Here is a 20,337-nt window from a genome sequence, read left to right on the forward strand (position 1 = left end):
GAGTAATAATATATCTGTTGCAGAAAATAAATTGTTAGCCGTTGTACTTTTCATAATAACTATTTCATTTTGGTCTTTAAATGAAATAGATCCTCTCACTAAATTTATCTTCGAATCCCATACTCCTTAAGATGGGAAGCGGTAATCTTTGTTGGGTAAAGATTACTAGTGGGGATTGGAGTCTCACTAGCCCAAAGTCCACCTCACCTAACAGTTATTGGTGTCCTATGAACTTAGTGAGTGAACCAGCTTGTTTAACGTATCATATGCGAATCCCAATCATAACTTTGGCCTCTAGACTATGAAAACCTCACCTAACAGTTATTGGCATCATGATTATAGTTAAGTCTAGCCCATCGTCTCATGCAAGTATTGAAAAAACACAAATGATTCCCTCACCTGACAGTTATTAGAAATCATTTGGCTCCAACCCCACAGCATCATATGCATAATGGAGTGGTCCAATATTATAAATGGTAATTAACCCCTATGTATCGATAACCGATTAGTTAACCACTATAATATTGGATCAAACCACGACGATGGAAGGCCACGAGTCCGAAACCTGTTTCGACTTAATATTCTTTGTAAGGAGATTTGGGTCGTTATTAACGGTCTCACTTTGCACATTAACCGGTTTAACATGCACGATATCATAAACACAATAAATAAATAGATATCACATAATATCTATCCTATGTGGTGATCATGGAATTATGGTTCAATGGGTCTCGAGCCAAAAAGACCCATTTAGCCATTTTAATGTTTTAATAATATGGACCTGCTCTTCACTTTTTCTTCAATCTTTGAACTCTTCAAAGACCGGGCCCGAAGAGCTCACCGGTTTAATGGCTCCTCCAATGGCTCCTCATTTCTTGTAGTATTTGCATCAATAATTGAAATACTAAACTATACTAAAATTACATTTCATAAAAATAAATATAAAAGGAAGAACGCAGCCTCCATTTAATAATTACATCCCCAAAAAGAATACATGTAATCATCATACATTCATCCATACAACAATCACAACATTTAGGGATTTTTCCATGATCGCCACCCTTCCTTACGAGCCATAAATTCAAAATTTAAAGCTCTAGAAGGCATGCATAAAATTCTGCATATCATTTGTAGAATATAAACACAAAATATAACAAGTTATGGATTTTTGATTCAAAATTGATTTAGTTCTAATTTTTGCTTAGTTGATTAAATTTATCACATAAATTAATCAACTTCTATAGGCCACATAAGAGTAAGAGAACCAATTCTCTTAACAAAAATAAATTGGCCATTAGAACGCAAAAATATATTTGAACTACAAATCAATTAAATGCACAAAAAACGCCTAAGGTTGGCTCTGATACCACTGTTGGAGTTTCAAGAATCATGTATAAGAGAAATTAACGAAATAAACGCAGCGGAAACAAAGATATATATATTACACATGATTCTCCTAAGGCGTTGTTCGTGCGTTTTAATCAAAAATCTAAACATAAAAGGGAGTTAAACGAAATACCTCTCGAAGCGCGCTTTGAAATGAGTCGGTTTGGATGTTCTACAGTTCGAGTCCTACAAGCGTCGGACCTCTAGTTCAGACACACCAACAACGAACGTCCAACATAAGAGAAAACTTTCGGATATTCACTACTTCGATCGTGCTAGCAATCACGTGGAAATAATCCATCGTATTCTTGATGTATAATAGTCACGGCCCGAACGAGATAATGTTCTTCTTTCTTGCGTCTCAAAGACACAAGAACACGCACACACTTTGCTCTCTATTTTCAGGAAAGCATTTTCTCTCTAAAAAGACAAACGCACACCCACCTTTCTTTGTTTTTCAACCCCTTGAAGTGTCGCCAAAAACCAACTCTTTAAAATAAAAAATATAAACTGATCAGCAACCGTTGCTGATCGTCCCCACTCATGCACGAACAATCGTGCATGAGCGGTTGCTCATACACGACTTCGTGTATGAGCGGTTACTCATGCACGACCGTGCATGATGGTCAGCAACTGCTGACCGTTCATGCACGATTTCGTGGATGATGGCCATCAAGTTTCATGCATGTGCTTTGTGCACATGCAGGAAGCTTTATATATATTATTTTATTATTGGTTATTAAAAGGTATTAATTAATTAAATGAACAAATAATTAATTAATCAATTCCTTTTAAAAATAAAGGGAACATAATCTTTATATGTACAAATGAAATCCCTAATATGTAACTATTTAACTATTACATAACAGTTTTAGGGTATACATCTAACAAGTGGTGCTTCTGGCTCTCCCTCTTCTTTATCTTGGAAAAATGTGAGGCCCATGGATCCACGCTTTCCTTGTATGTAGGCAGTTGCCGTCGATCGACTCGACAGGCATGGACTACAGGGCAGGCAACAAGGAGTTCTCCGTTGAAGTCCTCATATTGAGTCTCTTGCGCCACGAAGAGCAATTGACATGACAAAGCCCATTGAAAACTCTAGCTGCTTACGATCCAATGATAGTCAACATTATCTGTGTTTCAGTGACCATCCTCTGTAACTTGTACCAGGGATCGCATTTGCCTACAGTCTCAGCCCAAATTTCAGGGATCTGAGGTCGTTTCCAGAAATGTAGATTTCCTGAAAAAGCATTGATCAAGCTGTTGCAATTGCAGCCATGTGTGTCTGCAAGAAGTAGTCTTGGTCCTCCCACTAATTGAACATGATCCTTTCCCACTAATATCAGGAGCAATTGTCTCGCCAAACCCCTGTCAACATCTTGCGCAACACAATAACTCTGATATGAGGCCTTTCTCGGCAGTTCTTTGGCACACAATTGGAAATGAGGAACAACAACTGCTTTCAAATAATTCCAGTAAGGTACAAGGTACTAGTAAGGATTTGATACAAGAGGGCCGCACAGTGGGATTTAAGAAGCTCAGGGAACTTTATTCTTGGCTGAGAACGAGTTGATTGTGGGTATTGTTGAAGCTCTCGGCAATGATTTTGTGAAGGAGGCGACTTAGCTGGAGGTATTTTATCTGCTGGGCTCTTTGAAGAAGATGAAGAACGCAAAAGGGCAAAACAAAATACTTTCTTGTCGGAATTCTTACCGGGATGAGTTAATGAGGAACAGAGATTTTTCTTCAGGGAAGAATGTGGACTTTTTTTTATGGCACTAACACTCTTAACAATGATTTTAACAGTGTCAATAAAAATATGATTGATGAAATATATATATATATATATATATATATATATATATTTTTTTTTTTTTTTTAGGGTGGTAGGGGGGACAAGGATGCAATATGCATTTTCAGGTACTAGTGCCAACCTACTTGGATCCTCATTCTTTGTACAGTTTACTCTACACTTGCTTTCTTTACTTTGTGCATCCACCCTCAATTAATCAACCGTTGTCTTCAACTTTCAATTTTTTTGTCAGACTTAAACTTGGTATCTTGGCATCCAACATTTGTCACACTAATTGACAGGGAATACTTATTGGTGATCAACATATTTTCCCATCATATATATGCTCGTGCAGTTATGACTCTAGGAACAATGGTTCAATCATCCATTCTGAAAAAGGATTTTCCATCCTAGAAAGAACATTAGAGCCTGAGAATCTATACAATAGCAGTTGTTGACAGCGAAATGGGGATCCGCATTGCCTTGCCTTGCCTTGCCTTGCCTAGCCATGAAATGTGTAATTTAAGAGGACTTCCGCAATCTCTTCTAAAGAGAAGATTTTGTTGCAATAACTTTGTACATGTAATCTTATTGTGGTTCATTTTCTTGTGATGATTTTAGTGGCATGAATATAGATTTTTTTTATTACAACCCAATTTAAATCGAAAAGGAATAACATGTAAATTGTGTCCGATCATCTTTGACTATCGGCTTATAGCTTTTTCTAATCTTGTTTCATCTAGAGTTAAATGATTGAACCTTCATTTTATCCTGAAAATCATGAATGTAACTTCCTGAAATATAAGATCGCAAACTAAATGAATAACCGACACTAGAATTTTCCAACCAATATTATCTTTCATCTTTTTATTGATTCCATTTATTTTTATTAAATTTTTAATAGTTATTTCTTTTGTGTCCCTTTCTCAGTCCATCCACACTGATGCGCGAGCCTCTCAAATCTCTATCTGCTTTCCTTTATTCTTCTTCTACGTCTAAACATTTAGCACTCACTGATCAATCACGCGACGATCTTCATAGACACAGGCTCTACACGTTAATCAATGATGCGCCCTGGTATAGAGCAGAGAACAGCGCAGCACAAACATGCTTTACTCCATCGTCATAGACCTCCGACCACCACAGGACTCACACCCACACTCGCTGATCACCACGCGAACACACCCAAATAAACGGAACTCAAAGACAGAAAAAGAAACAACGCACGAGAGAGCATATGTTAGGACCGGGTATACAGAACGATGAGAATCTTTCTCTTAATTATTGAATAGAGCTCAAGGCCTCTGTTTCCTTCGTAAGCGATAGAAACAGAGCGAATGGAAATTACCACGGTGATTTGGATTTCTAGCCTCGTCCGGTGAGCAGATCGGAGAATGGAGGTCCTAGACGTGTCAGCAATGAAGATGGGCACCGGCCAAGGAGCTCCAAATGAGAATGAAGTACTTCAAACTTCCCACCAGAAAACAGGGCAGAAGAGAGGAGTTTCGGCTCGGGTGGTGGGAGCGGCGGAAATTGACGGCCACGGCAGATTTGTGGCGATTGAGAACGACGAAGAACACCTCTGAATGAGAGAAATCAGTGATAATCTTTCATTAGCTCTCGGCTCCTCCAAAAATCATGCTGTGTGTTCGGGTACACGTGTAATTAAAATCCAGGGAATTGTTATACACGTGCAATTAAAACCAAAGTACAATTTTTGGGGGAAAATTCGGGGGCAGACAACAATTCATGGTTAATTCGAAGATTGACAACAAATTATTTTTCAGAATCACTCGCCCGAGTAAGCACTCAACGGTCACAACGGTCACAAAGCCCTACTATTTCCTAATTTGAAACTCTCGTATCTCACTGGTTTTCCACTCAGAATCCTCATCTTCTTCAAGTATTTCCTAATATTTCCTAATTTGCAATCGCACCAGCTTTCTTCTTCCCCTCCCTCTCGCCCCTTCTTCGTCTCTCTCTCTCTCTCTCTCTCTCTCTGTGAAAACCCACGCTCATCATCTTTTCATCTCTCCATCACTTGGCGATAATGGGGTATCAAAGTTTTCCAGCGGCGACGGTCTATTTTCGGTCTGCAAACCATCTTTCAAAGGGGGAGAGAAAGATACAATTCAATTTCTCATCTCTTCATCTCTTGGCGGACGCAGCTTCAATGGTCTCCAAGGGAAAGCTAAGTCTCGCGGCTCCCTTCTTGGATCGTGATGATGAGAAGAAGGTCGCCGTCATGACCACCAATACTTTTGGGTCAATCGGGGTTGGATGGACCGTTAAGAAGAAGAAATCACCGCGAGCGCAAAGGCTGACAATCCACGCCCAGAAGTCAAGTCTGATCCATTTGTCGTTGTCCAAAACAAGAAGCAAGAGCCTTCAAGAGTTGTCGCTGAGCACTGCAAGAAGCATTCACGCACATTCGATTCCTCTGAAACCCAAGAATTGAGTAGAGTTTCCAAGAAACCCAAAAAAGCTCCCAAGATGGATCTCGCTACTCTAATCAGACCAAGCGAATTGCCAACAAAGTACATGGACATAATAGAGGAAATGCATGGTCAAGATGTGACACTCGTGGTGGAGAAGACACTTACTGCCACCAACAGGAGCCGCGGCCAAAGTAGGCTCTCTATACCCGACAAGCAGATAAGGCAAGATTTCTTGAGCGAAGAAGAGATCCGAATCCTAAATAGGAAGGAGGGCATTAAGGTTTCCCTCATTGAGCCGTGTCTTGAAGTTTCTCATGGGTTGCGACTAAAGAAGTGGAATTACACGAGCAAAAATTTTTCTTATATGCTGACGGAGAGGTGGAATGCAGTTGCGCATCCTTACATGCGGAATGAACTCATGAAGGATGTGGTCATTCAGCTTTGGTCCTTTAGGGTGGATGGCAGCCTTTGGTTTTGCCTCAGGAAAGTTGAAGCACCAATGAGGCAATGGAAAGGATGGCTGTGATCTTCCTCCTATTTCGCAAAGAGAAATTCATGATATTTCTCTAAGTTCACTATGGTACATAACTAGTTAGCTTCACTTTTCTTATAATTTTTTTTTAAAATTTTGATGTCTAGGTAAATTCATTTTTTGGTGTCTCAATGAAGTTGGGAAGTGATAGCAATTGGCGTTAGGCCTGAGCGTGGTTCCCGGGTTACTGGGAACCGGAACCGAACCGGAGGAGGGTCCGGTTCAGTTCCCGGTTCCAAGGGGACCGGTTCCGGTTCCTGGTTCCTTTTTCTAGGAACCGAAACCGGAACCGAAACCGGTTAGGGCTCCTAACCTAAAGAAGAAAACGAATTGCAAAATCAATTCAGCTCAGTCTTGAGTCTTCAGAGTTCAGACACACACGGTCACAACTCACGCCGCTCTGAGTCTCGCCACCGGACGCCGCTCGCCCTCAAGGCCACCGCCGCCAGATGCCGCCGGACGCCAGTCGTCGACGCCGCTCGCCTGAATTCTCGCCGCTCGACGCCCGTCCCTGCCCAAATCTCTTAGTCTCTCCCCCGAGTCCCAACACCCTTGGCCGAGCCTCCCCCGAAGCTGCTCCCCCGAGTCCCGAGTCTCCTGACGCCCAAATCTCGGTTTCAATTCCCCCGTGACTGCATCCTCCACGTCTTCAGGGCCGCGCTTCAGGGCCTTCGCTGCCAACGTTCCGTCTTCCTCTCCGCCGACTGGTACTGTTTCTGTTTCCACAGGAATCCTTCACCGAAGGGAAGGCTAGTTTATTTATTTTGAAGCTGCGGGGAGTATGGAAAAACGATCTCACTGGTTTATTTCACTTTGCAGACTTTATTCATCGAATTCCGACGACTAATATTTATTGCCGCCATTGCTGTTCGCTGCCTTAAACTTTAAGCAGTGGCCTCTCTGTTTTGCTTCGTTTCCCTACCGAGAACACTGAAGTGCTCGGATCTCGCTTGAGTTACTTCTACTGGATTTGATTTCTTCCTATTAACCTGGTAACTTCATCATCCCCAATTCTGCATCGTTCGAAATACAAGACCAAGTTGCATTCATAACTTCATACCACTCATGCATAAATAATTGAGAATCTAAAGCGTTTCCTGATGATATGTGATGACATTGTTGTGCTAGTGACATTGTTGCGTTCGTAACTCTAAGACACTGTTACGAAATAGGTTATGTTTTTTGCGCAATCTGAGGGCGTTTTGGTGTAGATTAATCATTTTAGTAACGCAAAGCTTTGAATGCATTTACATTTCATTGCTATCACAATTGAATCTGTACACATTTCTGTTGCTTTTTTAATTTTGTGTTTACTGTTTAGCCATGTTCCCGTGACTGTCAATGGAGATCCCCAAAAGAAATGCTTAGCTTACTTTAACAACCCAAGCCCTCCTCATTCGTTGTCGAACGTATAATTCTAGCAAAAGCTTGTTTTTTTCCTTTTTAATTTTTCTTGGTCTCACATCATACTCATTTCGGTTGCTATTAAGTGTTTTTTGGTATCTTTTCTGAGTGGAAATGCTTGCTCTTGTGTTTCAATCTTGCATTTAGAGTGTAACGTGCATCAAAACAATGTCTATGAATTAAGTGTGCTATTGCCTTGTAGTTTGTAACATACTTGTGTCCTATAGACTTTTGCTCTCTCTAGGTTCAGTTTCTTAGTATCATATCCATTAGTTCTTCATCATCAGTTTTGTGATGCCATCATTGCTTCTCATTAATTGACTTGGTTGAAATGATGATGCAAAATATGATTAATCTAGTTGTTTGATCTCAAGGGGAACTAAGTAATCTAAGTTTTTTCTATGATAATGGAGGCCAAATTCTTTCGGTTTTGTAAGATTGTAGATGTTGGGTTTAAAGCTAGAGTGGAGGCTGAAGGAGTTGCTATTTGTTTTGAAATGTCTAATTATATTCTATTATTGTTATGTAGTGCAAAGTTAATGTATCAAAATAACACGTCAATGGACGTGGAGGAACGTGAGGAGATGACTCCGGGTACGGAATTGGAGTTTTCTGGCAATAAAATTGAAGAAGATGCACCCCCTACCTTGAGTGCCACAAATAAGGTATCCGATTCTCATCATTCTCATGATAAGAAATATACATCTGAATACTTGAATCATTATTCGAAAATCAGTGATAAGGATGGAAAAATATATCAAGCGAAATGCATTCATTATGGGTCCATGCTTAAGTACCGTGTTGCTAATGGTACTTCTGCAATGAGGAAGCACTTAAACACATATAAGAGGTTTCCTCGTAATCTAGATAAGAGGCAGAAATTCTTTGTACCACGTAATGTCAATATGGCTGGCAAGGCAGGAGGAGATTCTAGTACTGGTAGCATCTTATCGACATGGTCATTTAATCAAGAACGAGCTAGGCACATGCTTGTTCGGTTTATCATCCTTGATGAGCAACATTTTTCCTTGGTTGAGCGTGTTGAATTTCGTGAATAGGTTACTGAGATACAACCTCTCTTCAAACATATATCACGTTTCACAGTGGCAAAAGATTGCATGAAGTTGTTTTTATGTGAAAGAACTTCTTTGAAGAATTATTTGGAAAGATTAATTCTAGGATCGCACTCACGACTGATACATGGAGTTCCAATCAAAATCTGAATTATTTGTGTCTCACTGCACATTTTATTGATGAAAATTGGAATTTGGATAAAAGAATCATCAACTTTGTGGTGATGCATAGTCACAGGGGTAGGGAGATTGGGAAAATGGTGGAGACATGCATTGAGGAGTGGGGAATAGAAAAAATGTGTCCACAATTACCGTGGATAATGCTAGCTCGAATGATGTTGCAATTGGCTATTTGAGGGATAAACTTTCCAAACAAATGTCGTTGATATTAGATGGTAGTGTTTTGCACATGATATGTACAGCTCATATATTAAATTTGATTGTGAGAGATGGCTTGACTACGGTACGTGACTCCATTGCACGTATCCGAAATGTGGTTAGGTATGTAAGGAGTTCTCCCACAAGAGCCCAAGGATTTCAATCTTGCATTGAGAGAGAAAAGATCACTTATAAGGGTTCGGTAGTTCTTGACGTTGCCACTGGATAAAACTCCACTTACCTCATGTTAGACACCGCCATAAAGTTCAGAAAAGCTTTCGAAAGGATGGAAGATCACGATCCATCTTTTGTAAGTGAGCTAGATCATGAAACTCCTAAGGATGATGATTAGGAAAATGCTATTATTCTTTCGAATTTTCTAAAAGCATTCTATGATGCCACCAAGAAGATGTCTAAGACTTCATATGTTACTTCAAATGATTATTTTGAAGGGATAGCTCTTTTGTATAAATATTTGAAAGATGCGATCAATGCTTCGGATCCTAAGCTTCAAACTATAGGTTTGAAAATGAAAGAAAAATTTGACAAATATTATGGAAGCTTAGATAAAGTGAATATTATGATGTTGATTGCGGTTGTGTTAGATCCTAGAGCCAAGTTAAATTATGTGAGATTCTTGTATGGATAAATTTATGATAATAAATTGAAGATTGAAGAGATGCATTACAAGGTGAAGGATACATTGGAGCATTTGTATGAATTTTATGAGCAATCTTCTCTTATTTCAAGTGATCAAGATTTTTGTGGCCATAATTTGGGTGCAAGTAGTAGTAGTTCCACTTCCCAACCCGATACGGGTGGTAGTGAAGAACTAAAGATGTATGACGCCCAAGATTGGAAGAAAATGTTTTTATACTCGAATGAACAAGGGCGCGATGATAACAAGTCCGAGCTTGATAAGTATTTTCAAGAAAAAAATGAAAATGATCTTGGTCTTGACATTTTGATTTGGTGGAAGGCTAATGGTTCAAAATATAATATCATTTATTTGATGGCTTGAGATATTTTGTCCATTCATGTAACTACCGTTGCTTCAGAGTTAACTTTTAGTACATCAGGTCGTGTGCTTGATGGCTTTCGAAGTTCTTTAACTCCCAAAGTAGTTGAAGCTTTGATTTGCACTCAAGATTGGTTGAAAGCCGCTCGTGTACCGCTTGATGTTGAAGAGTGTATTGAGAACGCAGAACAATTTGAATTGGGTAAGTAATGTTTATATTTTATATATTGTAATTCTTTTTATATATTTGATAAGTGAATATTTTATTTAACCTCTTCTTTTTCTTTTTTCAGATATGGTTGGTCTTAATGCGGAGATTATTATTGATAAATAGAGTTGGTGGTGTCGCAACTGCAATGGGTCTAACGGTAGAGAATTCAAGCAAGGTTTTTTTATTGGCTTTGTGTTGCTTTAACTATGTTGTCAAAGAGTTTAGGAGCCTTTAGATGGTTGTTGTGATCTCACCATTGATAAGTTTAATGCATGGAAAAACATTGTTGTCAAAAAGTCTATATTTTGTTTTATTATTTTCATAGCTCGAGAAGTATATTTATGGCGTGATTTTAATGTTAGAGGATCATTACAACAGTGCTGAAGAGTCCGATAATATGCGCGTATGTTATAATTTTTTTTTAATTCATTTTTAGAGCGCGTATGTTATAATTCAACTCTAAAAATGAATAAATAAATAAATAAAAACCTGTTGGCATTGGTATGTTTGCTAAGATGTGGGAAGTTACCGTGTAGTATATGCATACGTTATAGTTTTTTTTGGTAACATGCACATACGTTATATTTTTTTTTGGTAACGTGCGCGCACGTTATAGTTTTTTTTTATAACGTGCGCGTACATTATATTTTTTTTTTTTTTTGGTAACGTGCGCGTACGTTATATATATATATATATATATATATATATATATATATATATATATATTTTTTTTTTTTTTTTTTTTTTTTTTTTGGTAACGTGCGCATATGTTATAGTTCAAATCTGAAAATAACAAAAAAAAAAAACAAAAAAAACAAAAAAACCTGTTGGAACCTGGAACCGACCACGGAACTGTGACGGGGGTAGGTTCTAGGTTCTCGGTTGACGGATAGGTTCCAGGTTCCTCATTTTGAGGAACCTGTACCCGATGGTAGGTTCCAAGTTCCAGACGGAACCGAACCGGAACCTGAAACCGTTCACCCCTAATTGGCGTAGTCCTCATAGATCAACAGTGGTTGATCATGAGTTTTTTTATGGAGTTTTTTGTTGCTCTCGAGTTTTTTTTTTTGGTCGGATTTTGCACAGGAAAGTGCATATGGTACTATGGAATCAATGATCATTGGAATGGCTATAGACACTAAACTGTCAATTTTTCCATATTGAGATCTTTTGAAACTTTTAACTATTTTTCATATGCCAATGGATGTCGTCATTAAAGAAATGTGCATGGTAAAGAACTCAAAGTCATAAAGATGACAACGTAGTGAGTCAATAGATAAAAAGGGTATTTTTAGTCAATCACAAGTTTGATTGATGCTCACCAATAATTTATGCAAGAAGAAGATTGACATCGGACAAATTTTAATTTCAGAAATCTTGACCGACAAATTAAAATAATCCATTTGAAATAATATATCCACTCATCAATGGACTCATATAAATGTACCAACCAGAGACAAACCAAACCACCTAGACCATATACATGAAACATGGCATCAACATGTCAGTCTTTCCTATGAAATATGTCCAAACATGCCACCATCAATGTGGTAATACATAACAGAAACTACCATGAACCTTGTGAAGGATGTAAAGTCATTGTATATGTCTCTTAGTACTCACATGATCAAATTAGTTAACTGAGCTCAAAGGAGTAACAAAAACTCCAACTGTATATAGGCTACGAAATGCCATGCTGACTATGGTTAAAACCCTTTAAAATTACCTAGGCTTTTCCACGGGTAGAGTTGTCTAAGTATCTATTTATGGAGAGTACATCAGAAGCTGTCTTCAAGCATCCAAAGATGGAAAATCAGTAATTCATGAGAGATAAACCACTAGAACACACATTGAAAAGTGTCTAAATCCTTTGCCTCAGAGAAGACAAAGTAGTAGCAGCAGCATCAACTTACAGGTTTATGATGCTTTTCCTTTTCTGAGTATTTAAGCTTGTTCTTTCTTTGGGAACCTCGGCTATGGGACTCAGTAACTCTGCTTCTTTCTGGTGTAGTGACACCACGGCTTGAGCTTTTGCTACAACCAATGCATCGTCATCTCCTGCAGGAAATATCATCTTTATTGCTCCACAATCTGCCAAAGAAGAAGTTGATAAGTTATCAACATTTAGGCAGCACCAGAGATGGACAAAACAAGTATGCCTGAAACAAAGGGCAAGAATGCCTAGAACAAATGCTTGATAGAAACATTATGGGTAGGCATTCTTTCTCAAGATAGTAGCCCGAGATCTCAATATCTCCGAATTTTTCAAAGTAGATATCCCTCTCCTTCTCAAGAGTATCCGCTGATGGCTTCAACTCTATTATATAATTTTTAGTTGCCACTGCCAGAAATTACCCAACTTGCTCAACTACTTCTCAATTTAAGTACCTCTTTAGCATATGTCAAACCTGCACTAGTAACACGGGCTCCAGAGGTCTTGGCTTATTGGTAAGTCAAGCTTGCAAAAGGATCAACCTGACGCAGAGCCTCTTTACCCTCCTTGGAAGCCCTATCTCCAACACCAAAAGATATGCATCTAACAAAACTAAAACAACATCAATTTCAATTTTTATCCATAAGAAAAATGAAGAAGCATTGCATAAGTGACTAACCACATAGGAAGGCCCCTCTTTATCCTTGATCGTGGAATAAATCTAGCAGCCTTGCATTCGCTGTCTAGCATACTACAAGAGTTGTAACAACCGGAATGTTACGTGATTGAGACATTTGATCAAACAGTTCAGCTGCAAGCCCTTGGTTCAGGGCATTGTTTTAGACCCATCAACTGTTTACCTCGTCCCTTTCTTTTCCTACCACCTCCCCAAATGACCTGAACCAAACACGAGAAACTTCAAAAGACTGACCAAATTTCTGCTTCAAAAGGGAAAAAGCTTTCATCACTAAAAAAAAAAAAAAAAAAAAAAACCCATCAAGAAAATGACACCCGAGCGCAGCGACATTGCCAATACAAATGAAGAACAAAACACAGAGAACCAACTGCTGCGTATCTCTCTCTCTCTCTCTCTCTCTCTCTCTCTCGCTCTCAGGTTAATCTGTCTGTGTGAGCGCGTGATGAAGTGAAAGAGGAGAGATTCAACACGAAACAAGAAGGCGGGACGTGCAAGCGAGACTTCCATGTTTGGGAAAGTCTTCTAGAGGTGGTGAAGAAACACAACATTCTCTCTGCCATATGGAAAGGCGGGATAGGGGTTGTGGAAATTGTGAAAAACTATATCTGAAAAATTACTTTTTCGACCTTATCTTTTTAAATTTATTATTGTCGATTATCACCAATTCATGCCTAAAATAGTCATTTAATAAATAAAACTTCGAATGAGTTATTCTCAGAAAGCTTTTTCTCAGTTCATGTCAAAATACTACGGGTTTCAAATAAATTGTGCCCCCTCGCGTTTAACTATATGTAAGGGAATTATTTTTTTGTGATTTTGACAAGAGACAAGGATAGTGTAGTAAATTCGGCTTGTTAATGTGCCCATGAAGATAAAAAAGAAAATGGTGGGCCCAGTGGAAATCTGTTCTTCATGTTTTCCTCCCCTAAACTTTCTCAAATTCTTTTCAGAGGGCCGTTTTTCACATTCTCTACCAATTTCCCTTCTCCCTCCGTGCTTCGTCCATCCAGACAGAGCGTTATTTAGAGCGCGTGAGAGGGAGAGAGATGTGAGTAATCTTAAGGAGGCCCAAAGAAGTGAGGCAAAAGGTGAAATAAATATATGCGGGGAAACTCATTTTACAAAATAAACAAGGAATTTTCTGGTATTTAACCCGACTTATATAATTGCGGGTCAATCCTTACCAAAAGAAATTTCTAGGGCAGATATTAATGTCTGGTAACAAATGTTATGATAATAAAAAAATCATGAATTTTTCATTGGTTAAAGCGAAAAAGGGTTAGAAACAGTAGATACGACCGTTGGAACTCGCTAGAAGGTACTTTTTGAGGGATGATGGAAGTGCCTCGGCATTATTGACGGTTCCAAGCACCACCATCACTTCCTTCTCATCAGACCTCAACTATCATTTTCACAATTTCATTAATCATTTTTCAGATAAACCTTCACCTAAACCTGTCAAACGGATGAGTCAAATCAAGTTTAGATCGGGTTATAAATGGTCCGAATCAAATTAATCCATAAACTTGTCTATGACTCATTTATTTGTGATGTAAATTTTTTGATCCATACCTAACTTGACTTGACTCGACTCATCCACTATCAATTCAAGGCAGGGAAAATTAGATCCTTTATCCATGGTTGACTTGGGGATTGGGAATACCCAAAAAAACATTAAATAAAAGAACAAAAGGAATTTTTTTTATGTAATTCAATTAATCTGACTCGACATTATTGATATTTGAATTTAGTTGATGTGTTAATAAAGGTAAAATCTTGAGTTTAAGGTTTCCGATCGTGATAGAACCCTTTTCTCAAGCAAAAAGTGTCTTTTTTTTTTCATTGGTCCTTCATTTGTAAGTAACTTCCTAATCAATTCATAAAAAACTCAAAAAGTCAAAAGTTGAATTTTTAGTTGACCGAAAACGCTATCCATGAATCAAAATTTGGCATTTTGTACAAAAAGTTTCCAAATAATCCCAATTTCATTTTGGCCATAAAAGCTTTCGAAAAAAAATCAAAGTTTTGGCCACAAATCGACATTTTAGTGATTAATCATTAAAATGTTGACTTTTGGTCAACCATTTGATAAAAAAAATTAAAATGCGAAAATTCACAAATCATCGCATTTCCTTCTCTCCTCTAAGATTGCGCATGTTAGGCTAGTAAAGGGATGCCCCTATGAAATATCATTATCAAATTTATGGATTTTGATAAGATGCGAACTTGAAATTGATTGAGATGATCAAAATATCAAATTGTTTGTACTTGATCTGTGAGGAATCAAACGTTTCTTGAATGCTTAATCAAACACTAATCAAGTATCAAATCTGAAAATGGTTCTCTTAAGGTGTTCATGTAACTCAGACATGAAGTTCTTCCTTGCTTTGCCGACAAGGTATTTTACATAGCATTATTTTACATAGGATTTACATCATGTGAAGATCTAAGTAACACCGACACGTGACACGACACGACGCGACACAACACGCGATACATCGTTTCTCAAAAAAATAGAAAATTTCGACACGTTGGGATATATTGTATATAAAATATATATTTTTATATATACATAATAAATTATTATTTTTATGATTATTTCAATCAAATTAATTTGATTCAAATTCATAAATAAATAAATAATAATAAAAAGTCTAGAATGAATTTAAACTAAAAATATTAATATATCATTTATTAATATCATTATTTGTTTCAATTTAACAAATTCAACTCCATTACAATAATCCATAAAATTTGAAGGAAAAAAAAAAAGCAATTCACATCTTGGATTCACCAATCAAACACATCGGAAAGAAAGAGAAAAAAACTTGGGGTGTGAATTTTGTATCATGGGAAGTGAGAGTCAAAAGAGAAAAAAAAACATTAAGTTTTTCTTCTTTTCCCATTTATTTTTTATTATTTTTTCATATATATACATTTTAACCCCTCATTTATTGAAATTTTTTAAAGTTGATCTTGCACTTTGAAATCAGAAACTCGCATGTTGAAATTCAGACTCGAATGTCGAGAAAGTTGACTAAGTGTTGGATTTTTTATACGTGTTGACTGAGTGTCAGAGAGTGTTGGACACGTGTCAAAGTGTCCGACACGACACGAAGGCTCTCAGAGAGTGTCAGTGCTTTCTAGGTGAAGATAACACATAAAAAAACAGGTCAATAAAGAAAGAGAACTTTGAAATTCATGGATGAGGTTGATTGTAATTAACGGAGAAATGTCATATTTCCTAAATCTAGGTTACTGAATTCGTATACTAAATTAAATGTGACTAAAAGTTATTGGATACTTACTTTACTGCTCACTTTCAATCTGACATAAATTTTGTAGATTGATTTTAATGTATCTAGTAGTGATTGGATGTAACAATATCACGCAAGAGACATAATAGTAGATATATGTCATTTTGATTACATTCAATGTCATTTCTAGGACTTGTGTTTTGCTCCGTCCTGTTCCTCTAACCACTCTCCTAAGGTGGCTAATTATCTGTATTTAAGAATACCATCGAGGCCGGGCGAGTATCTCGTCACTCTACTGAACTCCGATGCCCTCCGTCTCAGTCTTTAACCTCTTCGCATGTACCCTTCCCGAGGCCTCCGACTCCACCGAATCAGCTGAGGCTGTCTACTCCGGGTGGATTGATCGAGCCAAGTCGTTTCTCGTGAGCGTGTCGGGCAATGAGGCAGAGAGTTGTTCGAGAGTCGTTCTTGTATTGTGCGCGGCTGTGGCATCGGTTTCTCATTGCTATTCTAATGTGGAACTCGTCAGTTATTTTCTTTATTGGAGGAATGCAAACTTACCAGTAGGTAAATTATGCTAAAGGTTCCTCAATTATGGGCGAGCTGCATTTAAAGACTGATTTTAGGATTGATAAAGGTTTGATGCACCGTTGTAGGGATTTCCCACTTATAACCTAGGCGAGCCCAATCAGCTACACAGTACCACACAGGCTGCGAAGATAGACCACTGTCACAGTTATCGAACTCGGCGGTGCAATTAACGACGGTGGCAAGAGGTGGTCCCGTGCTTCTGTTTGGCGATAGACACCGTGGAAAAGATGACTACAACGCCCAGTGGAGTTAAAGAAACAGTCAATTGACGAGATTTGGAGGAGTGTGGGCGGCTAGGGAAATAGCTTAGGAAGCTCAAAAGGAATCAATTTCAAAAAGCAATACAACCTAAGGGTAAGCATGATTTTAAAGTAGAATTAGCGGCATAAATTTGAGGTATCAAAAAATGAGAAACTTATTTTAATTGATAGATTCTAGATTTTAAGTGAAATGTACGAAATTTATAACCACTCAATCCTAACACAATCCATTTTCTAATGCCACTACTAGAGGAAAAAAGTGAGCCCCGCCAACTTTTCTTGTTCTCCTCTTGTTTAATTATTTTTCCTTTTTGGTGGCTCTATATTTCCATACAGAAAATATTAAAGTACACCTTTGTCAGTGTAATTTAGGAGCATACCCACCAGATGAGATAAATGTTCACATTTAAATTTGTAATTATCACCCATCAATAAAATCAACGTGAACCCCGAGTCTTGAATATCAACTCCTCAAGGTCTCATCTTGATTCTTAAAGCGATATGCTATTCACCCGCAATCAGTAATAAACGGCTATCAGTGGATTAAAATGGTGAAATGGATATTTCTTTAAGCAAACGAATTTAAAAGCAAAGAAAATTGGAAATCCGATATAGACTCGTTAAACGGGTGGGTCGGGTCATAAATGGTTCGACCAAAATCGACCCATTTAACCCGTTAACCCATTTATTACAGTGCAAAATTTTTGACCCATACCCAACCCGACCTGTACCCGACCTATACCCGACCCATTTAACGAAACCTAAAAAAGTTTATATATATTTTAAAAATGATATTGCTAAAATGGTTTTATACAACACAAATTTCATGGACAATTTTTATAATTTTTAAAATAATTATTTAAAAAATCGAATTTTAATTAATTTTTTATTTTTTAAAATTAATTTTTAATTATTATTATTTTTTATTTTTATTTTTTATTTTTAAGAATATAATATTTCTTTTTCTTTATTCTTTTTCTTCTTCTTCTTCTTTGGTCAGCCGTTGGCCACAAGCGAGCTCGAGTCTCACCCAGTTGGCGAGGCTCCGATCCGGCGAGCTCAAGCTCGCCCCTCGCCGAATCTGGCGAGGCTTGAGCCTCATCGGGCGTTGGTGAGGCCTCCGCCTCGCTAGATTTGGCGAGCTCGAGCTTGCCCGATGCCTTGCCGCCGGCGAGCTCGAGGCTCGCCTGGCTGGTCGCCGGCACGGAAGAAGAAAGAATAAAAAAGGAAAGAAAAAGAAAAATTAAATTAAATTAAATTAAAAAATAATTAAAAAATAATTATAATTTCGGTTTTTATAATGTAAAGTTAAAGAGAGGAGAGAGATGGTGAGGTTTTGAGTGAAAATAAATAGGTTCATTTTTAGTAGGTTGATGAATGGGTCATAAATGGGTCAACTCTCTAACCCATTTAAAACCCATATATCTTAGTCTTGACCCATTAAAACCCATTATGGGTGCTTTATAAAAGAAAGCTTGACCTATTAATGATCCATTTAACCATAAATGGGTCCATAAATGGGTTGTGCAACTCATTTAACACCTCTATCGATAAGAGAGGAAAACAGAATTTGATCATAAGGCTCCGTTGAATGAGGTCAACAGGCGACAAGATAGCATTTAAGCTGTATAGAAAAGGGAGGCGCACATACCCTGTTCGGATTCTCCCAAATCTAGCATGTGTAGCAATATGGATTTTATCGTGAATTATCTGGAAATTGCCACCATAATCAATTCTGAGGGTTGGGGCCCATGGGCTTGCCCCACCGCCTCCTCCGCCGCGACGCGGCAAGCAGTTGCTGTCTTGCAGCCATCTAGCACCTGCTAGACAAGTCGGTGCCGCGCTTGTTGTGACCATACGCTGGTGGTGGCGTGTATGTACCTCCTTCGGATCTACTTCGTCCAGGCTTCTACATCATGATGCACGCTCTGGGCATCTACATGCTGAACCTGCTCATCGGCTTTCTCTCCGCTCAGGTCGACCTGGAACTCTAGGCACTCGGTGATGGCAGCGGCCCATCTCTCCCCATCAGCGACTCGGACAAATCCAGGCCTTTTGTCCGCCGCCTCCCCAAGTTCCACTGTTGGTAGGTTTACGGTTTGGATCAGTTCGCATTAAATTTTCGATGGGTAGTTGCAATTAGCTATCGATTGGATTTTATGGATTTGATTTGCGTCATTTCGGGGGTGGAAGTTGGAATTGTGTTTTCCCGGTATTATAAATTGGAGGTATTTTGGGGGTGGAAAGACTCGCTGGAGTTGACAATTTGTGCCTTCTAGTTTGGATGAATTGGGAGGAAGACGGTCTACATTGAATTTGTGAGAGATTGGTAAAGTTCGTGTTTTTAACGTTTGGGGAGTTTTTGTGATGCTTTTCATTTGAAGGCTGATCCTAGTTTTGATTTTGGAGCACTTCGGTATTGGTTGTCGCGATTTGCTATTGATTGGATTTGGTGGAATTAATCTGCGTCATGTCGGGGGAGAAAGTGGAATGATTCGATTTGGCGTGAAATTAAGGGCTTGTTTGGTAAATATTGTTTATGTTCCCCAAAACAACTATTTCCGTTCTTTTATTTAAGGGAATAGAAAAAGAATAGAAACGTGTTTGGTAAAAATTTTGTTTCCAGAAAGTTAGGTTTTTTATTTCCGGGAATAAATTTGGAACAAAAATAAAAAGTAAAAAAAGTAACTTCTTATTCCTAGGAACAATTTTTTTTTCTTCTTTTTTTTTCTTCTATTTTCTTTTTTTTTCTTCTTCTTTTTCTTTCCTTCTTCTTCCTGCCAAGGGAATGTGAGGCAGACCTTGCACCACTTGGGTGAGGTCGAGCCTCGCGGTGGCCAAGCGAGCCTTCGATGAGCTCACCGGCCCTCGCCCGGCTTGGTGAGGCTCCGACAAGCTCACTAGACCTCGCCCGGCCCGGTCGTCGGTCAATCGCCGATGGTCGTCGGTCGATTGCCGATAGTTGGCGATCGGCCACAAAGGAGGAAGAAGGAGAGAAAAGAAAAAAGAAAGAAGAAAAAAAGGAAAATATAATTAAAAAATTAAAAAATTAAAAAATTAAAAAAAAAAAACAAAATTATACAATTTTACCAAATGCATTTCTTTCTCAAGAATAGAAATTTTGTACAGTTACCAAACACGTTTTTATATTCAAATATTGTTCCCGGGAACTAAAAACAAAAAAACAAAAAAAAATCATTTCGATAAAAAATTATTTTCGGGAATGAAATCGTTACCAAACGCACCCCGAGTTTCTGTCACAAAAAGGTGGCTGCTCAATGTTGGCATGCTTTTTGGCCTAGCAAAAAGACAATTTTACTTTTATTTTCTGGATGGATTGCTTTTTTTCCTTTTCTTTTTTTCAAAT

At 38.2% G+C, this 20,337-nt stretch overlaps 1 long non-coding RNA gene across 4 annotated transcripts; it reads right to left on the reverse strand.

Moving 5' to 3' along the window:
• Positions 1-4,705: 4,705 nt before the first annotated feature.
• On the reverse strand, positions 4,706-13,459 carry LOC104418523. 4 transcript variants are annotated; one of them, XR_720693.3, is made up of 4 exons: positions 12,845-13,457; positions 12,621-12,768; positions 12,146-12,323; positions 4,706-4,758 (listed from the first exon to the last, which is right to left on the reverse strand). It is a non-coding gene; the product is annotated as an uncharacterized LOC104418523 (long non-coding RNA). The 4 variants fall into 4 exon arrangements; XR_005546480.1 differs by lacking the exon at positions 4,706-4,758 and adding an exon at positions 5,150-5,586 and having other exon boundaries at positions 12,845-13,456; XR_001981259.2 differs by lacking the exon at positions 4,706-4,758 and having other exon boundaries at positions 11,717-12,323; positions 12,621-12,777; positions 12,845-13,459.
• Positions 13,460-20,337: the final 6,878 nt, after the last annotated feature.

Source organism: Eucalyptus grandis, chromosome 9, assembly GCF_016545825.1.
Source record: "Eucalyptus grandis isolate ANBG69807.140 chromosome 9, ASM1654582v1, whole genome shotgun sequence".
Lineage (NCBI taxonomy): Eukaryota > Viridiplantae > Streptophyta > Magnoliopsida > Myrtales > Myrtaceae > Eucalyptus > Eucalyptus grandis.